At 33.5% G+C, this 20,501-nt stretch overlaps 1 pseudogene; it reads left to right on the top strand.

Annotated features, from left to right (window-relative positions):
* The first annotated feature begins 12,171 nt into the window (after positions 1 to 12,171).
* Positions 12,172 to 12,581, top strand: LOC100928356 (annotated as a pseudogene).
* The last annotated feature ends 7,920 nt before the right edge of the window (positions 12,582 to 20,501 follow it).

Raw genomic sequence — 20,501 nt, 5'->3', positions numbered from 1 at the left:
CATTTTACCAATTAAAATCTACTAATCCTGACATGGGGATACTTACTATGAAACATTAGCAAAAACTTAAATACAAATAATCATTTCCTAACGTTTGGGAGTCTCACTCTTTCTCATACTATAGTGGTCCTTGTGGAGAGTGGGTTTAGACTTAATATAGTTTGAACATAAAATTTACCCTACCAGGTTCACTTCCAAATGTGATATGATTAAAAGATCAATGAACATCATCACTGCTACTGCTGGGATCAGGATGCTGGACTGAGCAATACCTAGATTTTCCTCAACATCTAGATTTTAAATCCAGGCATAAATTCCACTTCCACACTGTTCACCTGACTTTCAAAACTTCTAAGTTCATATTAGCCTCTAATCTCCTGTACAATAAATTCAAAGAAGCAAATTTTAGAGATCTGTACTACCAGTTCATATTAGCCTTAGATAAAAGAATCTGATGATAAAATCCTAGATAGCTGGTACAGTTGGCAGAGAGGAATTGGAGCACTGATGGAATTACTCCCTAAATCAGGCAGGGAAAAGGTTCTGATAGAGTTTCAGTTTAGCTCAGTGGTTCCACTTTCTGAGAGGTTCCCCACCCCAACTTCATGGGTGGCCCTAAAAAAAATCTAGTTTAGTCAAGAAATCCATATTATCCTAAGGCTCAGTCTGTGGGCATCATGGAAAGCATCCCCTTACTGTGGTCCTGTAAGAAATCCTAGTCATGTCCCTGAGGTTAAATCTTCTCTATAAATCTGCTTATGACCCATACCACCTTTGCTGAACTTTTTGGGGTCAGTCTTCCTTACCTTTCCTCCATGTCATGGTATCTCTTTTTTGATCCTTCCATCATGCTTCATGGTGTCTTTACTTTTATACACCCACTATGCCCTGTGGTGTTTTTCTCCTTCCCATAGTAAAACTCTTTTAGGGTACTAAATCCTTTTTAGGATTTAGCCTGCCAGCTAAGGGCACACTCCAATCAAATGGGTTATTTCCTTTCTCTTGGTTAATGGCAAGTTCCACTAGGGAATGAGGGATTTTTAAGCTTGAGTCCACTTTCCCCTGAACTGTAAATTTGTACTGGTTGGAAAATGTGTCACATCATTAATTATTAAAACCCCTTTCCTTGCTATGTGTTCTCCTACTCTATTTCATAGTTACCATTTCTGGTATCTATTGTACCTCTTTATTTTTCTGCAGCCTCTTCTCCTAAATAAACTTATATTTTGCCAAAGAGAATAGTCATTGTAAATTCTTTTTCATGACTGAACCCCGACATTGGGTGCTTTTCCTACAGCATATCATCTGGTGCCTACAAACTACATCATCTGGTGCTATATCAGCCCCATCAGTGAGATAGGAAAAACTCTCCCCTTTCAATATTATTTTTCAACTACAAAAATACTTCACTCATGTTTCATACAAAAGAGGTAGCTCTTCTCTTTGTCAAAACAAACCTATCTGTATGCACAAATGACCCCAATACATCATTTCTCCAGCAATTGCCCTCTCTATCATCCCCACTCCATCACTAATCTTCAATCTCTCCCTATCTACTGTCTACAAATGTCCCTATGACTCCCCTATCAAAAGACCCTCACTTATTCCATCCATCCCTGCTTGTTGTCCTCTCTCTCTCTCCTCCCTGTTCTGGCTAAACTCCTTGAAAAGTCTACAAGTACCTCCATTTCTTTTCCTCTCACTTTCTTCTTAACTTTTTGTGATTTGACATATAACCTAATCATTTAACTGAAAATACCCTCTAGACTCACAAAATATCTCTTAATTGCCAAATATCATGGCTTTTATTCAAATCTTATTCTTCTAGATCTCTTTAAAGTTTTTCATACTGTAAATCACTCTCTTCTTACTATTACCCTCTCTCAAGACTTTTGTGAAACTACTCCTTCTGACCATTCCTATCTGACCACTCTGTTTTTGTCTCCTTTTCTGTCCATATTATGCCTGCTAATAGAGCATTTCATGGCATACATATCTATCTATCTATCTATTTATCTATATATCTATCTAATCTGTTCCTCCCAGTATCAACTCCCTCCTAGCTGATCAAATAAAACTAAAATAAAAAATTAAATTGCTGGGTCTTTTCCTGAAATAGCATTCTGAAACAGTCATGAATTAGAAGAATAGTAATCCAGGCAGAAGTATTTTTAGGGCAGATTAGGAATCAGGAATCAATAGGTTTGATATCATTGTGGATATTTGCTTATAGTTCCTGCTAGTCCTTGAGTCAATTAAAAACTAAACATTTGAGAACTCCTTTTTTTTAACCACTTATCTCGAAGAGTTTCATTTACATTCTTTTACACTCTAGCTTTCCTTTCTGCTAAAGACAATTGCAAAATGTTATTTAGCATTAGCTAGGTGAAGCCAGAGAGGACATGGCACTAGAAATCACAAAGATGAGTTCTCCTGGGGACTCATACACTTATTAACTATGTGACCTTGGACAAGCCATTTAACCTCCATCTGCCTCAGTTTATACAATTGTAAAATGAGTGTAAGGTGCTATTATTATCCTCATTCTACAGTTGTGTAAATTGTAATAGCACCTAATTCCCAGGGTTGTTGTGAGACTCAAAAAAGATATTTGAAAAGCAATTAATATAGTGTCTGATTCATAGTAGGGGATTAATAAGTAAAAAATAAATATTACAGTTTTGTGAAACTTGAAAAAGGAAATAGAAATAAGTTTTGCTTTCTCAATTCTCCCCTTGAAATAATTCTTTGCTGAAAAGCTTTTTCTATTCTATCAAGAAACTTTAAGGGTCTTTCCTTCCCAGATTGATATTTTGTGATGGCAAATTAAGCCATCTGTTCTTCACCTACTGAATGGATGTTGCCTCAGACAAACTGTGGCAGACTTTTTTTTATATATATATAATGGTCATTATCTGCATCCTAGACCATTGCTAGTTGTCTTAACTAGCTTTCAATGACTGGTGGAGACAGTAGAACTGAAGCTGTCTCTCACTTAAATACAATTCATGCACATTTTAAGATATCACCCTCATGATGTTATTGCCCTCTTTGAGAATGAAGGACAGACAACAATAATAGGGCTGAAAAAACCTATTTATCAAGTTTGAAACAAGACAGTATGTTTCTTCTGTGTCTTCAAATATTTTCAGCGCTTGGTCTTTGTATATTTGTAAAAAGAAACAATCACTTGTGCCCAAATTTATCTCAAGCTATACATAAACTAGACTTTTATTGTATTTCATTTGGCCTCAAACTTGCCAGAACCAGGTTCTATGTAAGTCACATTGCCTGTTGAATAAAACAAATATTTTTATTTTATGTATTCAAACTAGAGACTAGTCATGCACTAAGACACAGAAATTTTCTCCCCGATTGTCCCCTAGAATAAAGAAAGTGCGTATATGTAATTCATATAGAAATTTCCCTTCCCATTTAATATGGATGTATGCTTACTGGATATTTTGACAATAGCTAGGACAGAAGTCTACAGTGGATAAAAAGATTCAAATCTTTCTGGTTCAAATCCTGAAATGCATTATTCTTTTTTTTTTCATTTTGTTTTCCAAATCTTAATAAATAAATATTTGTTTTATGTATATATGTATATATCTTACATATATATTATATATAGTATATGCTGTGTATGTTACCATTATTCATATATTAATATAATTCATGTAGAATATACTGCATATATATTATACTTATAATGTGTGTGTGTATAACATACATATCATTTCTCCTGTTAGAATGCAAAATCCTTGACAAAAGAGATTGTCTCCTTTTTTGTAATTGTAACCTCAGAATCTAACAGAATATTTAACATTAATATTGGTTGGCAGATATTTGGAAAATGAAGTAAAAAAATAGTATACTTAAGTATTTGAATCAAAGTCTGTATGAATCCATATCTAATACTCTATGTAATATACCAGGCTACCTTCCATCCTATCTGTTGTTAGAGTGTCTAGTGAGCATACATTCTTATTAGGAAGGAAGGGAAATATCTATATGAATTAAATGAGTACTTTCTTCATACTAGGGAGTCATGGAGAGAAAATGTCTGCATCTGTGTTCTCTGTCTTTCCACATATACATTCATTATATGCATATATGTATATATGTATATGCAAATATACATATATGCAAGAATAATAGACATATGTACATACACACATCTGTGTATACTGATGTAAATCCAGTTTTTTTTCTGTTCTTTCCAGTTTGATACATTTTACATTTTGTTTTTTTATGTATATATAAGTATGTGTGTAGATTGCATATATTTTATATATGGGAGCATGTTCATCTATATGTGTTATATATAATCTGACAAATGGTACTAAAATACATACATGACATATAAAAGCACGAATTCATGATATATATAGAAACTCCTTTTGGTGAGCAGTCCATTATAAACAAATGAGATAATACATCATCATCATCTTTTTGCTACTTTTTCAATATTCAGTCATAGAATGTGCAGCTATCGTGGCACAGGGCAGCTTATTCCTAAAATCATTTCTGTTGAGAATTATGAGATAGCAGGAATGAGTTTAGGAAGGAGTCTACCTAAGGCATAGCCCTCCTTCGAAAATGAAATCTTCAAGTCTATGATATTGATCCTTAATTTAAGGCACCACTTTGAATTTGAGTGTAACCTCTCCTCTCCCTCCATTTTCATAACATGGTCAAAAGAGTTTTTCTGTCATCTGTAATTAACTTCACTGTCATGTCAATGAGTTTCAGTACTGGCTGACAGAAATTCCACAGTAAGGTGCCTAGGTCGGGGGGGGGGGGGATCCCTTTTCAATCAAAAGGAATATCATAACATTCATTTATCAGATTTACTCAGGCCTAATTTTTTGCTTGTTTATAATTAATGCCATTCCTGCTCTTTAATTTCCTGATGTTTGCCACAAGTCATCTAAGTCAAAAAGGTCAATGGTGCTGAGAATCATTCTGTCACCAAGGGAGAGCTTGGACTCCAAAGCTTCCTTTCTGCCAGTTTTTGCTCTCCCACCAACATTATATAGCAGCAAAAATTACTGTCAATGTCAGAGAATATAGTATCAGCAATTAGAAAGAAACAAGCTTAAAACAGCCTCTCAGGTTTGGTTTAGGAAGAGTTTCCAAATTCTTGGGTTCTTTATTCATTTTTCAACCAAAATCCAATATGTATCTTTACTAAGTAATAATAATAATAGAGGCAGCAACTATCACTTACATAGAGCTTCAAGGTTTCCAACATGCTTTCCATATATTTACATGTGGATTGTCACAAAAACCCTGGGGGGTATGTGCTGTTATATTCCCTGTTTTACCACTGAGGAAACAGGCAGAGATTAAATGACTTGCCCAGGGTCATACAGGTAGTGAGTGTCTAAGGCATAATTAGAACTCCAAATTAAGTATCCATTGTGACACCTTGTTGTAAAAATTCAGTGATCTGCTCCATAATTATAATCAAACCAATGTTGGAATCCTAGTGTCAACTCCTTGTTGTTCAGATTTAATTGTATTTATATGTGATATATAAAAATCATCTCAAACTATTAGTTTACAACTATAGGGAACATGACTTTTGCATTTCTAATATAGAAATTGATTCTTAATAATAAATGATGAGAAGTTTTCACTTCAAATGCAATTCTTTTTTATCTTATTTATATCCTGCTGTTTACATCTCATTTACTCCCAGATATAGTAATCCTACTCGTCACCAAATGAGCCATCCCTTGTAGACAAGGAAAAAAAGAAACGGACAAAATCAAAATTAAAATCTCACAACAGACCTAATAATGGTATGTATAGGGTTTCCTTATCTCTTATCTGGAACTAAGGATGGCATTTAAATCATGAGTATTTGCTTTATTTATTGTTCTTTTATTTACATTATTTTAGTCTTCTATATTGTTCTCCTAGTTCTGTTTATTTTTACACACCCAGCTCATACAATCCTCATAATTTCAGAGACATTTCAAAGTGTTCTCAAGGACTAAAGATTGTAGCCAATTCTGAAAAGAACATAAAGAGAACTAGATAAGGTTTTTCAAAAGAAAAACCTTATCTAGTTCTCTTTATGTTCTTCCCTTCTGCTGTTTTTGTCATCACTGTCAACAATGTTGAAAATTAAGTATGACAATTCTTCATGCCAAAATTTCCCTTTAGTGTCTCAGTTATTTGATTTTTTTTAGAGAGTGTACTATTCCATGACATACTCAATTCATCTCTCAAAAAAAAAAAAAAAAAAAAAAAAAAAGCAGTGATGTAGACAGACTGGATCTGTAATTTTCTTGCCTTAAATTCTCAGAAAGGAAATTTCCTCTACTAAATTTAGGTCACCATCTTTTCTGCAATGTATAGTCTTAGAAGACAGCCTGCAGCATTTAGAAATTGAGTGAATTTTCCAGGATCACACAACCACTATATATTTAGAAGTAGGAGTTGAACCCAGATTTTTATTCACCATGCCATGGTATTCCAGAAGGATCCTGGTCTTAAAACAACATTTGGGAAGTAGACAGTGATCATAGAAAGCATTGTTCAAATCTCCAAATATGGTTTAATCCTATCCTTTCCACTCCTAGGTCCAACTCATTCTTCAAATGAGATCATATATATATATATATATATATCACCTTGCTAATCTTAGACCACTATATAAATATGAATATTACTACATAAATATAAATATTACTGTCTACGTGAGATAAATATACCAGCTCTATAAGTTCCCATCCAACTTGATATTAAAATTTGGATAATAGGAATTTTTCATCATTTTTCATCCATTTTTATTTCCTCAAATGGATAGAATGTTCTCTTTAAATCTTCAGGAATCTCATTGATAAGAATCTACATAGTCTCTAAATGAAAATCTAGAGACATTAATGGTAGATTTAAATAGGTTGCTACATATTCCCAAAGAATAACATGCAAATATCATAAAAAGATATAATTAAGGAACTATGTTTAAAAGAAGATCATATAATCACATAATGATCAGAGTAGGGAGGTCATACAAAAGGAGAACCAGAAATTCTGTCACCCTGAATGTTTCTAGTTGACAAGGACTTGGGCCAGTAATAGTCTACTGGAATTCAAACCAAGGATAAGACTATACCTGCATCACAGAGACCCAAACTAGAATGAAGAACTTTCAAATATCAGATCAAGAGGACAACAACCTGGTTTCCCCTGAGATCAAAATGCTTGGATTAAGTGAAAGGTTGCAGGTTCCCTGTCCTAAGTTGCCCTTGAGATCTTTGAAGAGTACAGCCCTCAGTCTCCAATAAAAGAAGCAGCAGGACCCAAAGAACACAAAGCTGGACAAAACAAGTGCCAGACATTTTCTCCAGAAGAAAACCCTCGTTCAGAAAGTAAAGCAGGAAATATAAGTAAATTAAACAAGGATTCCCACCAAGAAGAGCAATTATGACAGTGATGATCCCAAACAGAAATCCAGAAAATGAGGTTTCTAAAACATTCTAACAAAGAAAAGCCTCAGTAAAAAACCCAGTTTAGATGCAAAGTCAAGGAGTATTCCTAAAAGAAATGAAGCAAGAGATTTTAATAATTTTAAAATCACTGTATAAATGAAATGAGAGTGCTAGAGGAAAAAAAAAAGAAAAATATTTGAGAACTTTAGAAGAAAGATTTGCATAAAATACAAAACTTTACTCAAGCAACAGACTCCTTGAAAATTAGAATTGGGCCAAACTTTATGTTAATGACTCCATGAGATAACAATAAAAATTAAAATGTAGTCAAAAGATTAATATGATAGAAAAATATAAGCTATATCTGTTTTTAAGTGACCTGGAAAACAAATGAGATTTAGGATTGTTTCAAGCATTTTGCTTTAAAGAAGGCAGTTGGTAGTACTATGGGTAAGCAGAAAACTAAGTCTAGAGTCAAAAGACCAGAATTCAAATCCAGAAACCGGAGACAAGTCACTTAACTAGCTTGCCTCAGTTTTCTTTACTGTAAAATGGAGAATAACAGCACCTACCTCAAAAGATTGATACTATGATCAAAAGAGATATTTGTTAAATTGTCTAATAGAGTCCCTGACACATAATAGGTGCTATATAAAAATACTTATCATTTTCTCTCTTTTTCAAACCTTAAAGCACTAGATACATGTTACTATTTTTATTAAAGAATTCCCTAACTCACAGGGTTGTTAGAATCCAAGGAGGTGATGGAGACTTATCTGTTTTCTAACAAGAACTACATAAATGTAATTAAGATTATCCCTTTTATATCTCAACCATGGTTTCCCTTGGTTCTTTTTTCTTCCTGAGAGACACCTTGCAGCTATTTGACTGAACTTTAATCTCTTCTGTAAAGATAAAGAGCCCAAATTTAACCAGCCAAATCCAGTTTCCTTTAACTACTTTGGTAAGAGATTTGGGGTTGAAGAAAAGAAGAAAAAAAAAAACTGGAGGAACTGCCAGTATTCAGGATTTCAATTATCCATGCCCTTCATTAACTCAGATAATTGAGTATTTGTGGTATAGATAGCTGCACTAATTTCCACTGATGCTGTATTTAAAATCCCATCAAAAAGCAGACCGGGGAATCCAAAGGTGACATATTTACACTTCAGAAAGTGGCTTCTTGCTTTAGAAAACTTTAGCTATCACTTCAAAGTCAATGTAACCTCTCCTAACAGGCAGGTCTTCACTTCTTTGTCACAGCTACTGTACAGCTCAGACTAAGACTTTCTTCCGAGCATCCTTCCTCCTCCCTTTCTGTTGAAGGAAGTGGGGGTGGGGGTGGAGAGGGGGTTGTGTTTGTTTCTTGGTCTTTTCTGCAACTCAGCCCATGTTCAAACAAAAAAGATTTCCTTCCGATTTTTTTCCCCTTTCCTCTGAAATCCCTGTACCCATCATTTGACCCGCAGGCAAATGAAGCCATTCAAATATTTGCTTATCATGTCATCTGTTCTCATCAGACCTTGCAATTCCTGTCATGCCCCACATGTCAGTTTAAAACATAACGTCATTAATACCTCCAGTGCACTAATGGATGCTTCACACATGAACGCATTAATGAAATGTGTTATTGTTTTCCCTCACAGGACATTAACAATCTCGCTCACGCTGAGCCCCCGCAGCCCTGCGGTGCTGCCGAAAACCACTAGCTATCAAACGAACCCTCAGTTCCGCCTCAGTGACTTTTAAGTTCAAGTTTATCACTGAAGCGTCACTCATGTGAGAAGAAGATACAAGCCTCTGAGGTCTTTTGGGCCCAGCTTCAATTACCATAAAGAGTAACAGGAAGCAATAGCTGCTAGTTGGAGAGAGAGTGAGGGGGATAGAAGGGGGGGGGGGGCGCAGAGAGTGCGAAAAGGAAGCGCGGAAGCTGGAAACTAAACCTTGTCAAGATGAAATAGGAAAGATCTGGGTGTCACCAGAGTGATTTGCTTCCTCCTTCTCCCCTTTGTCTATGGGCTGCTGGTTTGAATAATGAAGACAGGATTGGTTTTCTCCTCCAGTATACAAGCCCGGGTGGTCTAGTTTTCTGATAGAGCAGCTGACATATTAAGAGGGATTAAAGTTTCTGTACACAAGCAATGTTTAAATTAGCTTCCTTGAGCCTAAGAGAAATCTTTCCAGCTGATATGCAAAATGAACCACTGCTGAGTTTTGCAGCCATCCTGCCCAGGTTGCCTAAACAGAGCTGAATTGTCTTATTTGGGCAGCTGCTTTTTAATTTTTTGTTTTGTTTTTAAAGAAGGTTTTGGCGAAAGGGAAGGAAAGGTTATTCCCTTTCACCGCAGACTCCGGCCAACATTTCTTCTGTAATTAAATCTGAAAGCTTTCCCCAACAGGTTCTCAGAGGGTCTCCTGGAGAAACATATTTATCTTTCCCTGCATAATTAAGCACAAATTGCAAGGTGTACAGCTTTACCATACAAGAGTGATGAATGATGAAAAGGTGTTCTCTGTCCCAGGCTGAGGAGAGCTTTATTCTGTTTTCTTATGTTCTTTTCTCTGCTAGGAAATACTAATTGTTATTCTCTTTCCACTGGGCTCTAATCCCCACAGTGCTGGAAATTTGTAGGGATGGGGTCTAAAAGGTTAAAAGAGAAATACAACAGAAAGCAGCAAACAGAACTATTCTCATCATCAACTTCAGAATGACAAGGAGAAAGCTATTTCCACAGTGCAAGCAGAACATTGCTTCAACAAATGACTGAAATGCTTTTATTCTCATCCTTGAAATGTCAAATATCTTAAAAGTAATCACCAAATAAATGTCTCATATGCAGAACAAAATTTTCCAATCTCAATTAAGCATCTAATTTTTAAAATCCTTAGGAACATATATAATAGCTTGATTTTTTTTTCTGGGTACTCTACAATATGCATATCTTTTTTATTCCCTAGCACCCTCAAACCTATGCCCACATAGAGACAAAATTAGGAATTTTTATGCATGAATCAAGTACCAAACATTTATCTAGAAGTGTTAACAATGCATGCCCTTAATTGTGGAAACAAGCAGGATATTTATCTATTAAAGAAGAAGAGACTGAGAAATCTTGGAATGTTGATATAAGGCTTTAAAGAAAAGGGAAAGAGAAAGGAGAAAAATCCGTGCCAGCTTCCTAGTTTAGCTGATTATCCTTGCTAACTGGGTGCTAAGCTTTGTTCTTCCTACTTTCCTAAAGGGAGACAACATACTATAGGGTCAATAATACTTGATTTTGAGACTAAGGACCCAAGTTCAAACTTCAGATCTACTATTTACTGACCTGTGACATTAGGCACAAGATCACTTTCCTGGGTCTGGATTTAATTAGAAGTAAAAAGGGAAAAATGAATGAACTCTAAAGTGTCTTCTAGCATTAGATCTTTAATTTTACTTTCACTTTAATTACCTGCAGGTCTTCTGTTCTCAGTATTATGGGTCATGCCCTAGTTTTAGCTTTGTTTACATGCTTCTAAAGTAGCTCTGTGTTTGAAATGACAGATTTTGTAATGGCAATATCTCATAGCTATTAGAGTAACAATGGACAAAAATAATAAAAACAAAAAAAATCTAGCAACAAATTCACCATCTTTGCACTAAAACCTATATGAAAGCCTTTTTTTTTAAAAGACTGCCATGAAAATGCTATGCTATCAAAAGAGCATTTTAAACAAAGAAATAGTGTTTTAGGGGAACTTTTAAAACTACCACATCCTATGCAACACTCTATTTTGGGAATTCTGATTCCTAGAAGGGAGTGTTCTCTACTTTTGAATTTCTTCATCTTGAGACAGAGAGCTGGGTTGAAATCATAGTGGTTGGTAAGAATTTTTTTGGGGCTTTTTTCCCATCACTATACATTAGATCTTCTTCTTTCCAGTCTTTGATGGATCACAGCTCCTGTTTCATCTATTGCCCTCATCAGTAACATCTTCCTTTTATTATTAGCTAATCAATATGCCCCATAAACCCATCACCCCCACTGCCTACAGTGCATATTATTGGATTCAACTGGCTAACATTTTCAGTCAATCATTTTCATTATCTCTTCAAATTCTCTTGTTTATCACAGGATCAGCATGCGTGACAAAGAAATGCTGTGAAGTGGCTAGAGACTGCATTCCACAACATCATATGCATACTGTGTCCAGCACAAGTACCTTGGTGTTTTAAATCTATTCTTCCTTATTCAGCAGAGTTTTCTATGGAATACACTATGCTACTGAAAAACACTTGCACAAATAAAGGAATGAAAGAACATTTTATCCCAATTTGTGTTGTGTTTCCTTCTCAGCCAACTTCAAGCCCATAAACTTCTCAGACATTTGGAGTGCTGAACAAATAGATTTTGCAGTTCATTTCTTCTTCTTTAGAAATAAGCTCCAAGGTTATAGAAAGAAGAAAATTTCTTTGATTGAATGAGAAAAAATATGAGGAAGAAATGAGAGGGGGAAATGAAAGCTTAAGCCTTGGTATTTGAAATTGGAATATGAGAAACTTGGATAGATAGGTTCATATTCCATCCAATAAAACTGTAATATTAACACTGATCAATACTATTTTTGACATTGATAATGTTTTCAAAGTTACACAACCCATGTTATTTTTAAAGTGTTTTCTAATCACTCATTCATTATGTTAAAATATCTTAGGAGTTTCCCTTCATTCCCCAGAGTCAACATGGTCAGCATTTGGACCAAGACTTAGAAGAAAGAAGCATAAATCATCATTGACGAGTACTGCAACCACCTGGACAATGACTTCCATACCAATATGTATGGAAAGAGCATGTCATCATTCTCAGCAAAAAAGGTCCACAACAAGATTGCAGGGTATGGTACCCAACTGATGAAGTGACTCTAGAGAAGTCTTGTGGGAGGTATCCCCATAAAATAGCAGAAAGAAGAAAGAGAAAGGAGAGATAATTGTGTTTCTGAGGTCTCTGCTTTGAATCAGGAGATCATGGAAGTGGCCCCTGATACCAAAAAATGTTGAAACCTCCTATTGAAACTCCTTGCAGTTTGTCCAACCTGCAAGTTACCCAGCCAACAGTTGGAGTGAATTTCAAAACACCAGGAGAAGCTGTTTAATATTTACTTTTGCCTTCTTTCCAATAAACTTGGAAAGTTTTGGGGGTTTTCCAACCACCCCCAAAAATACTATAGGAGTTATATGAATAAACTGCATCAATTTCCAAGGGGTAAAAATTGTACAAAGGAAGTCATAAGGGACGATGTCAGAAACATCAATGGTTTTGTAGTAAGAGAAAGATGTAAATGATGGCTGGACCTTACTCTATGGGTATATAAGTGACATCAAGGGATCTAGAGGAAAAGTATGGCAGATTTCATATATAGAATTTGGGAGAGAACAGAGACAAAAGGATAAGAAGAGATGACATGTTAGGGTTGCAAGATGGATCATTGGAGGGAATGACCACTTCAATGAAACTTTGCTATCAAAATTTCAAAGAGATATTAGAATAAAATTGGGGGGAAGACTAAGATTTAGGAATATGTCAATTCTGCTAAGGAATTCCCTAACTCCTGATAATATTTGGGTTTTTTTCATTTTTTAAGAAAGAGGTAGGTAATTCCTGACTTAACATTGAAACAAATCATAATATTAAAAACAAAAAGCATTTATTTTCTAAACAAATGTAGAATTTTTTATCCAATTTACATGAAAATAATATTTTATCAGGCTCTAAAGCCAAAACTCCTGCTACTCCATTTTCATTGTATTGTATCTCAAGAAAAAGATAAGAGAAAGTAAAATCTAGTCCTGCTATGTAGCCATGATTCCTTTTTGTCTGCACTTTCTATTAAAGTTGGTGATAGTTTGTCTACATGCCCCAAGTATTGCTGAATGGAACAGAGTCAGTCAGTCAGTTCATAAACATTTAAGTCCCTGCTATCTGCTAGGCACTGTACTAAGCACTGAGAGATATAAAGAAAGGTAAAAGACAATCTCTTCTTTCAGGGAGCTCTGTCTTTCACAGTAAAGGCAACCTTGCTGAATCAAAAATTTCATTATTCATTCCCTTGATCAATGCCTGTTCCCACTCTAACCTCATCACTTTGCTGCTGCTGCTGCTGCTGCCTCTATGCTTGTCTTAACACTTTTCAGAGAACTGTGTTACTCCCAAAGTGCCACTTTGCTGGTTCTGCCTCCTCCATTTTTATTTTAATACTTCTCAGAGCACTGTTACTCCCAAAGTGTCTAGCATAGTCCTATGCACAGTAAATATTTATAAAATGTTTAGATTTGGAGAGAATCTCAAGAATTTATCTAGTTGAGATAATATGGTTGCCTTGCTTAATTAACAGGTTTCTTGAGGGGATGAGATGAACTCTATGAAAGACCTACTGTTGGGACAGAATGGGCAGAAAGAAGATGCCTATCTGGTTCCTTGGCTATATGGACACTCTAATAACTCATTTACAACTCTAATATAAAGAGTATCCAAAAAGATGCAAATAAGTGATGAGACTTCAGTACTGGATTAGATTATAGATTATAAAACTAGAAGGAAAGAACAAATTAAAAATCCCCAATTAAATACTAATAGAAATACTGAAAATGGAAGGAGAGATCAATAAAATTATGAGCTAGTTTTATGAAAAAAATGAAATAAATTAGTTAATTTGATTTCACAAAAAAGAAAAAGATAAATTAGAAGTATCAAAAATGAAAAGGGTAAATATACTATCAATGAAGATGAAATTAAATTAATTATTAAGAGTTATTTTGCCCAAATATATGCCAATAAAACTGACTGTCTAGAAGAAATGGATGAATATTTGCAAAAATATACACTGCCCAGATTAACAGAAGAGGAAAAAAGAAAGCTTTATCTTAGAAAAATAAATTGAACATGTCAAAAATGAGCTCCCTAAGAAAAAAAAAACAGAACTAAGAGATTTACAAGTATATGCTGTCAAACATTTAAAGAACAATTAATCACAATATTATATAAGTTGTTTGAAAAATAGTAGGTAAATTCCTTTTATGACAGAAATGTGGTTTTAATGCCTAAATCAGGGAGAATAAAATCAGAAAGAAAACTATAAATTTCTTTAATGAATATTGCTATAAATTTTTAAATATAATTAAAGGAGAATACATCAATATATTACAACGTTCATACACTATGACCAAGACGGATTTATAGTGGGGGGGAAGCATTAAAGCCCTCTATATTTATATGAAAAGATGCTCTAAATCACTATTGATTAGAGAAATACAAATTAAAATAACTCTGACATACTACTTCAAATCTCTCAGATTGGCTCAGATGACAGAAAAAGATAGTAATAAATGTTAGAGAGGATGTGGGGAAATTGGGACACTAATGCATTGTTGGTAAAGTTGTGAAATGATCCAACCATTCTGGAGAGCAATCTGGAACTCTGCCCTGTTATAAAACTGTGTATACTCTTTGACCGTGCACTGCCATTACTGAGTCTATATCCCAAGGGAATCATAAAGGAGGGAAAAGAATCCAAATGTGCAAAAATGTAGCAGCTCTTTTTATGGTAGCAAAGAAGTGGAAAATTTGTACATGCCCATCAATTGGGGAATGGCTGAATGAGTTGTGATATATGAAGGTATATGATTGTTCTATAAAAAATGATGAACAAGCTGACTTTAGAAAGACCTGGAAAGATTTACATGAACTGATACATAGTGAAACAAGCAGAATCAGGAATATATTGTATATAATAACAAGAATGTGTGAAAGACTTAGTTCTTCTCAGTGGTTCAGTGACCCAAGCAATCCCAATAGACTTTGAACAAAAAATATCATCTGGACCCAGAAAAAGAACAAAGGAGACTGAATATAAATCAACACATGCTATGTTCACTTCTTTTTTTTTTATCTCTCCCATGCTTTTTCACTTTTGCTCTGATTTTTCTCTCCCAACATGATTCATAAAGCAATTTGTTTAAAAAAAATTTTAAGGCAAAAAAAGAAGAAATAAAAGCAGGGCTCATTCAATAACAGGTTGAACCTATGAGCATAATTGGCTATATCAATAACAAAAACAACAGAAATCATAGGATTTTATGAATAGATGCAAAAAGGCCTCTAATACAATATAATACCCATTTCTACTTTAAAAGAAAACAGAAAACATAGGAATAAATCTATTTTTCTTAAAATAAGTAGTATCTATCTAAAACAAAGGGTAAACATTGTAATGGAGAAGTCTTCTCAATAAGATCAAGGGTGAAGCAAGAATATCTGTTATTGCCACTATTATTCAGTATTGTAATAGAAATGCTAGCTATGGAAATGAAACAAAAAAAACACAAAATTAAAGGAATACAAATAAGCAACGAAGAAACAAAACTATCATTCTTTGCAAATAATATGATAGCATCTTCAGAGGACCCTAAAGGGAAAAAAAAAACTCAGAATCTAGTTGAAACAATTAACAACTCCATCAAAGTTAAAGTATATAAAATAAACCCACAGAAATCATCAACATTTCTATATAGTACCAACAAAACCCATTAGGAAAACACAGGAAGAGAAATTCCATTTAAAATAACTGCACAAAATATAAAATGCTTGGGAGACTAAGTGTGGATACAAATACCAGGAACTATATGAATATAATTACAAAACATTTTTCATGCAAATGACGACACATCTAAACAATTAGAAAAATATTAATTGCTTGTGAGTAGGTTGAGCTAATATAATAAAAATTACAGTTCTACCTAAGTCAATTTATTTATTCAATGCCATGCCAATCAAATTACCAAAACTTTTTTCAACAAGCTAGGAAAGAAAAACAGAATTCATTTGGAAAAACAGGCAAGAATATCAAGGGAATCAATGAAAAAATGTGAAAGAAAATAGCCTACTATTTCCAGATTTCAAACTATATTACAAAATAGTAATCATAGAAAATAATCTGGTATTAGCTAAGAAATAAAGTGCTAGATTAGTGGAACAGATTAGGTTCACAACACACAGTAGTAAATTACCATAGTAATCCAGTGTTTGATAAGCTCAAAGATCCAAGTTTTTAGTGTAAGAACTCAAAACTGGACAAAAATTGATAGGAAATTTGGAAAACAATTTGCAGAAAAAAGATATAGAACAACATTTCACAATGTATACCAAGACAAGGTGAAAATGGATAAATAATTTAGACATAAAGGATGGATAAGTAAATAAATTAGGTGAATATGGAACAAATGTGCCTAATCTGTGAATAAGGGAAAAGTTTATCCCCAAACAAAGAATAGAATCACAAGAAATAATTTAATTGCAAGAAATTAAAAAGTTTTTTTCACAAACAAAACTAATATAGCCAACATTAGCAGCAAAAGAGAAAACTAGAAAAGATTGTTATAGAAAATTTTCCTGATAAAGGCCTCATTTCTCAAATACATAGACAAATGATTCAAATATATAAAAAATAAGAGCCATTCCCCTAGTTTATAAATGGGCAAAGGTCATAAATAGGCAGTTTTCAGAACAAAAAATCAAAAGAATCAATAGTTACATGAAAAAATACTCTAAAACACCGTTTAGAGAAATGCAAATTAAAACAACTCTGAGATACTATCTCACATCAATGAAATTGATTAACATGACAGAAAATAAAAGACAGATGCTAGAAAGGATGTAGAAAAATTAGAAAATTAATACCCAATTAATTGGAATGGAGTTGTGAATTAATCCAACCATTTAAGAAAACAATTTGGAACTAGATCCAAAGAGTTATAAAATTGTACATACCTTTTGATTCAACATACCACTACAAGGTCTGTATTCCAAATGGGGGGAAGGGAGAAGCAGACGGATAAACTTATTTGAACAAAAATTTTTTTAGTGTCTCTTTTTGTGGCAGCAAGGAATGAGAAATTGAAGGAATGCCCATCAATTGAAGATTGGTTGAACAAGTTGTAATAAATAATTATGATAGAATACTATTTTGCTATAAGAAATGAGCAAGGTAATTTCAGAAAAATGTAGGAAGATTTATATGAATTCACACAAAGTGAAATGAGCAGAGCCAGGAGAAGTTTGTACACATTAGCAACAATACTATAAAGTTGATCAACTATGAAAGACAGTTACTCTGATCAAGACAATGATTCAAGAAAATTCCAAAATTTTCATCATCCTATGATGAAAAATGTTATCCACCTCCACAGAGAAAAATGGTAAATTTTGAATGCAGATAGAAGCATACTTTTTTGAAATTTACTTTATTTTTATTGTTTTACCTTTTTCCCTGGGTTTTCTTTTGCACCATGACTATTACAGAAGTATGTTTTGCATAACTTCACATGTATAATTTATATCAAATTGCTTGCCTTCTTGGGAGAGGATTTTAAACAAAATGTTTAAAAATGATTATTAAAATATACACACACACAATACATTTACATATATATATAATATATGTATGTATGTAAAAGTAGAACAAAAAATCCTCTATGGTAGGAGTCTTTAATGTTTTTACTGTGTATCATTGGTCACTATGTAAGTCCAATAAAATTTTTGGACCCTTCCCAAAATAACATTTAACATGCACAAATTATTACCAAAAAATACAAATAAAGTAATTATACTGAAATTGTTACTAAAATATTTTTAAAACAACTTCAAGTAACCCAGATAAGAATTGTTCTTTTGGATCATAAAAAAGGGAAAAGGATTCACGCATACAAAAAACATTATGGAAGCTCTCTGTGCTGACAAAGAATTGGAAATTGAAGGGATACTTATCAGCTGGGGAATGACTAAAACTAATGAATAGTATTATTGTTCTATAAGAAAAGATGAACAGGCAGAATTCAGAAAAATTTGGGAAGACTTACACAAACTGATGCTGAGTGAAGCAAGCAGAATCAGTAGAACACTATACATAGCAACAATACGTGAATGATCAACTTTGATAAACTTTGCTCATCTCAGCAATATAATAATCTAAGACAATTCCAAAAGATTCATGATGAAAAATGCCATTTACATCCAGAGAAAGAATTATAGAGTTTGGATGAATATCAAAGCACACCATTTTTACATTTTTTTTGTTTTTTTCTTTCTCTTGGTTTTTCCCTTCTCTTCAAATTTTTCTTTTGCAACATCACTAATGTGAAAATGTTTAATACAATTGTACATGCATAACATATCAGATTGCTTGCCCTCTTGGGAAGAGGGAGGGGAAGGAGGGAGGGGGAAAATGGAAATCAAAATGTTGGAAACTCTATATGTAATTGAAAAAAATACTAGTAAGTGGGGGGGGGGCTGAGAATTATTCTCTTATTCTCCCAATTTAGTACTTAAACTATCCATGTGGTAAATCTATTCCTTCAGTAGGATTAGAGGCTGTATCCTGTGTATTTCATTACTTTAAGCCTTGGTTTTCCCATCAAAGAAATGGAAAAAATACCAACCATATGTTAAGTCACCCATATATTTTACTGGAATGTGAATAGGTAAGTTTATTTAAGCAGTATTGGTAATGTGTGTTGGACTCTTTGGGGTAAAAAACTATTTAAATGAAGGCCATCCATATTTCAAGTTAAAGCATTATTATAAGGGACTTTTTTTTTAACATACACAATTGTACAAATGTTGATCAATAGTCTGAGTCCTCACTTGGAAAATGGCTGCCTGCATTTGTATTTCTTTTTTTTTTCTCTCAAGTTCATGTGAATTAACACCTCCAACCTATATTTTCCTTTCCCAAGGACACACAGCTGGTCTAGCAGGCAAGCAATTGGAAAAGTGAATGGGAGTGGTTCATTTTATCCAGTACTGACTGATTACAGTTAAACAGTTTCCAATATTATTTTCCAAGGAAGCATCCAGCCAACATTTTTATTGGACCTATGCCCAGATGTGCTCCATTAATTCAGGAAACTACCTTTGTTGGAGAGCTTCAGGCATTATTACCCATGAACCCTGCAGAGCACTAATCTATATCTAGAAACTAAGATTTCTTTTTTACTAGATATGACTTTAAAGAACCATAATATGTAATTTCTTCAAAAGAAAGTAGACAACATGAGATATCTATATCTTTTTTAGTCCTCTAAATTTGATTGAGTATATTATTTTCTTCCACATATAATAATCTGTATATATTGTATATATAACATCTTCCACATAAAATTCTTCTACATATATTATTCAAAAATATTTGGTTCATTGGTCACATTAACACCATAATAAAGAATTGAAAATTACACATGCTGTTCAAATCTATAATGAATATCTAATAATGTAATTGAAATTAGTTCATTTTTCCTTCTACTTTTATCTTACTCTGCTACAACAGTTTATGCTCAAATTTATAAACCATTTTTGTCTGTGTACATTGTGTGAAGTTACATAACAAGGACAACCTATTTCAGAAATTCAGAACCTGTCCATTATGATAAGTATCATCATTGTAAATAAAGTTATCATAGTCATATTCATTTGTCTTTTTTCCAAGAAATCATCAAGAACTTCAAATGTCTGTTACACATTATACCATATTTTGGTTTTGATATATTTGCTGTCAAACAAAATCATTTACTTTGTAGATAATATTTTTCATATTCAACGGATTATTTTGAATTTACACAATGTTTGCTGAAAATCTTTTAGAAATTATCTTCATTGTAGAATAAGATATTTCACGTAGACATATTCCAAAGCACAAATGTCTTAAATGCTATTTTAAACTGAGACAGATGAACTCAACATATCTTCAATGTATCTTCAAAGATCTGTTTAAATCTATTCTTAGTTATTCCCTAAACCTAAGCTTCTAACTTCATTGCCTCAGTTGCAGGGTACATGCCCATAACTATCTCCTTCTACACTTTCATTCCTATACTAATTAATCCTACCCCTCCCAGGACCCATTCTCTTAAATTCATCTGTCTCCTACATTTTGCTATACTCTTTATAATCACCAACCTATGAAACTATAAAAATGATAAGAGTAATAACAATGTCTTTTCAAAATGTGTCTTTTCCATAATTT

This window comes from Sarcophilus harrisii, chromosome 1 (assembly GCF_902635505.1).
Source record: "Sarcophilus harrisii chromosome 1, mSarHar1.11, whole genome shotgun sequence".
NCBI classification, from domain to species: domain Eukaryota; kingdom Metazoa; phylum Chordata; class Mammalia; order Dasyuromorphia; family Dasyuridae; genus Sarcophilus; species Sarcophilus harrisii.
This window is presented reverse-complemented; position numbering and strand designations above follow the sequence as displayed.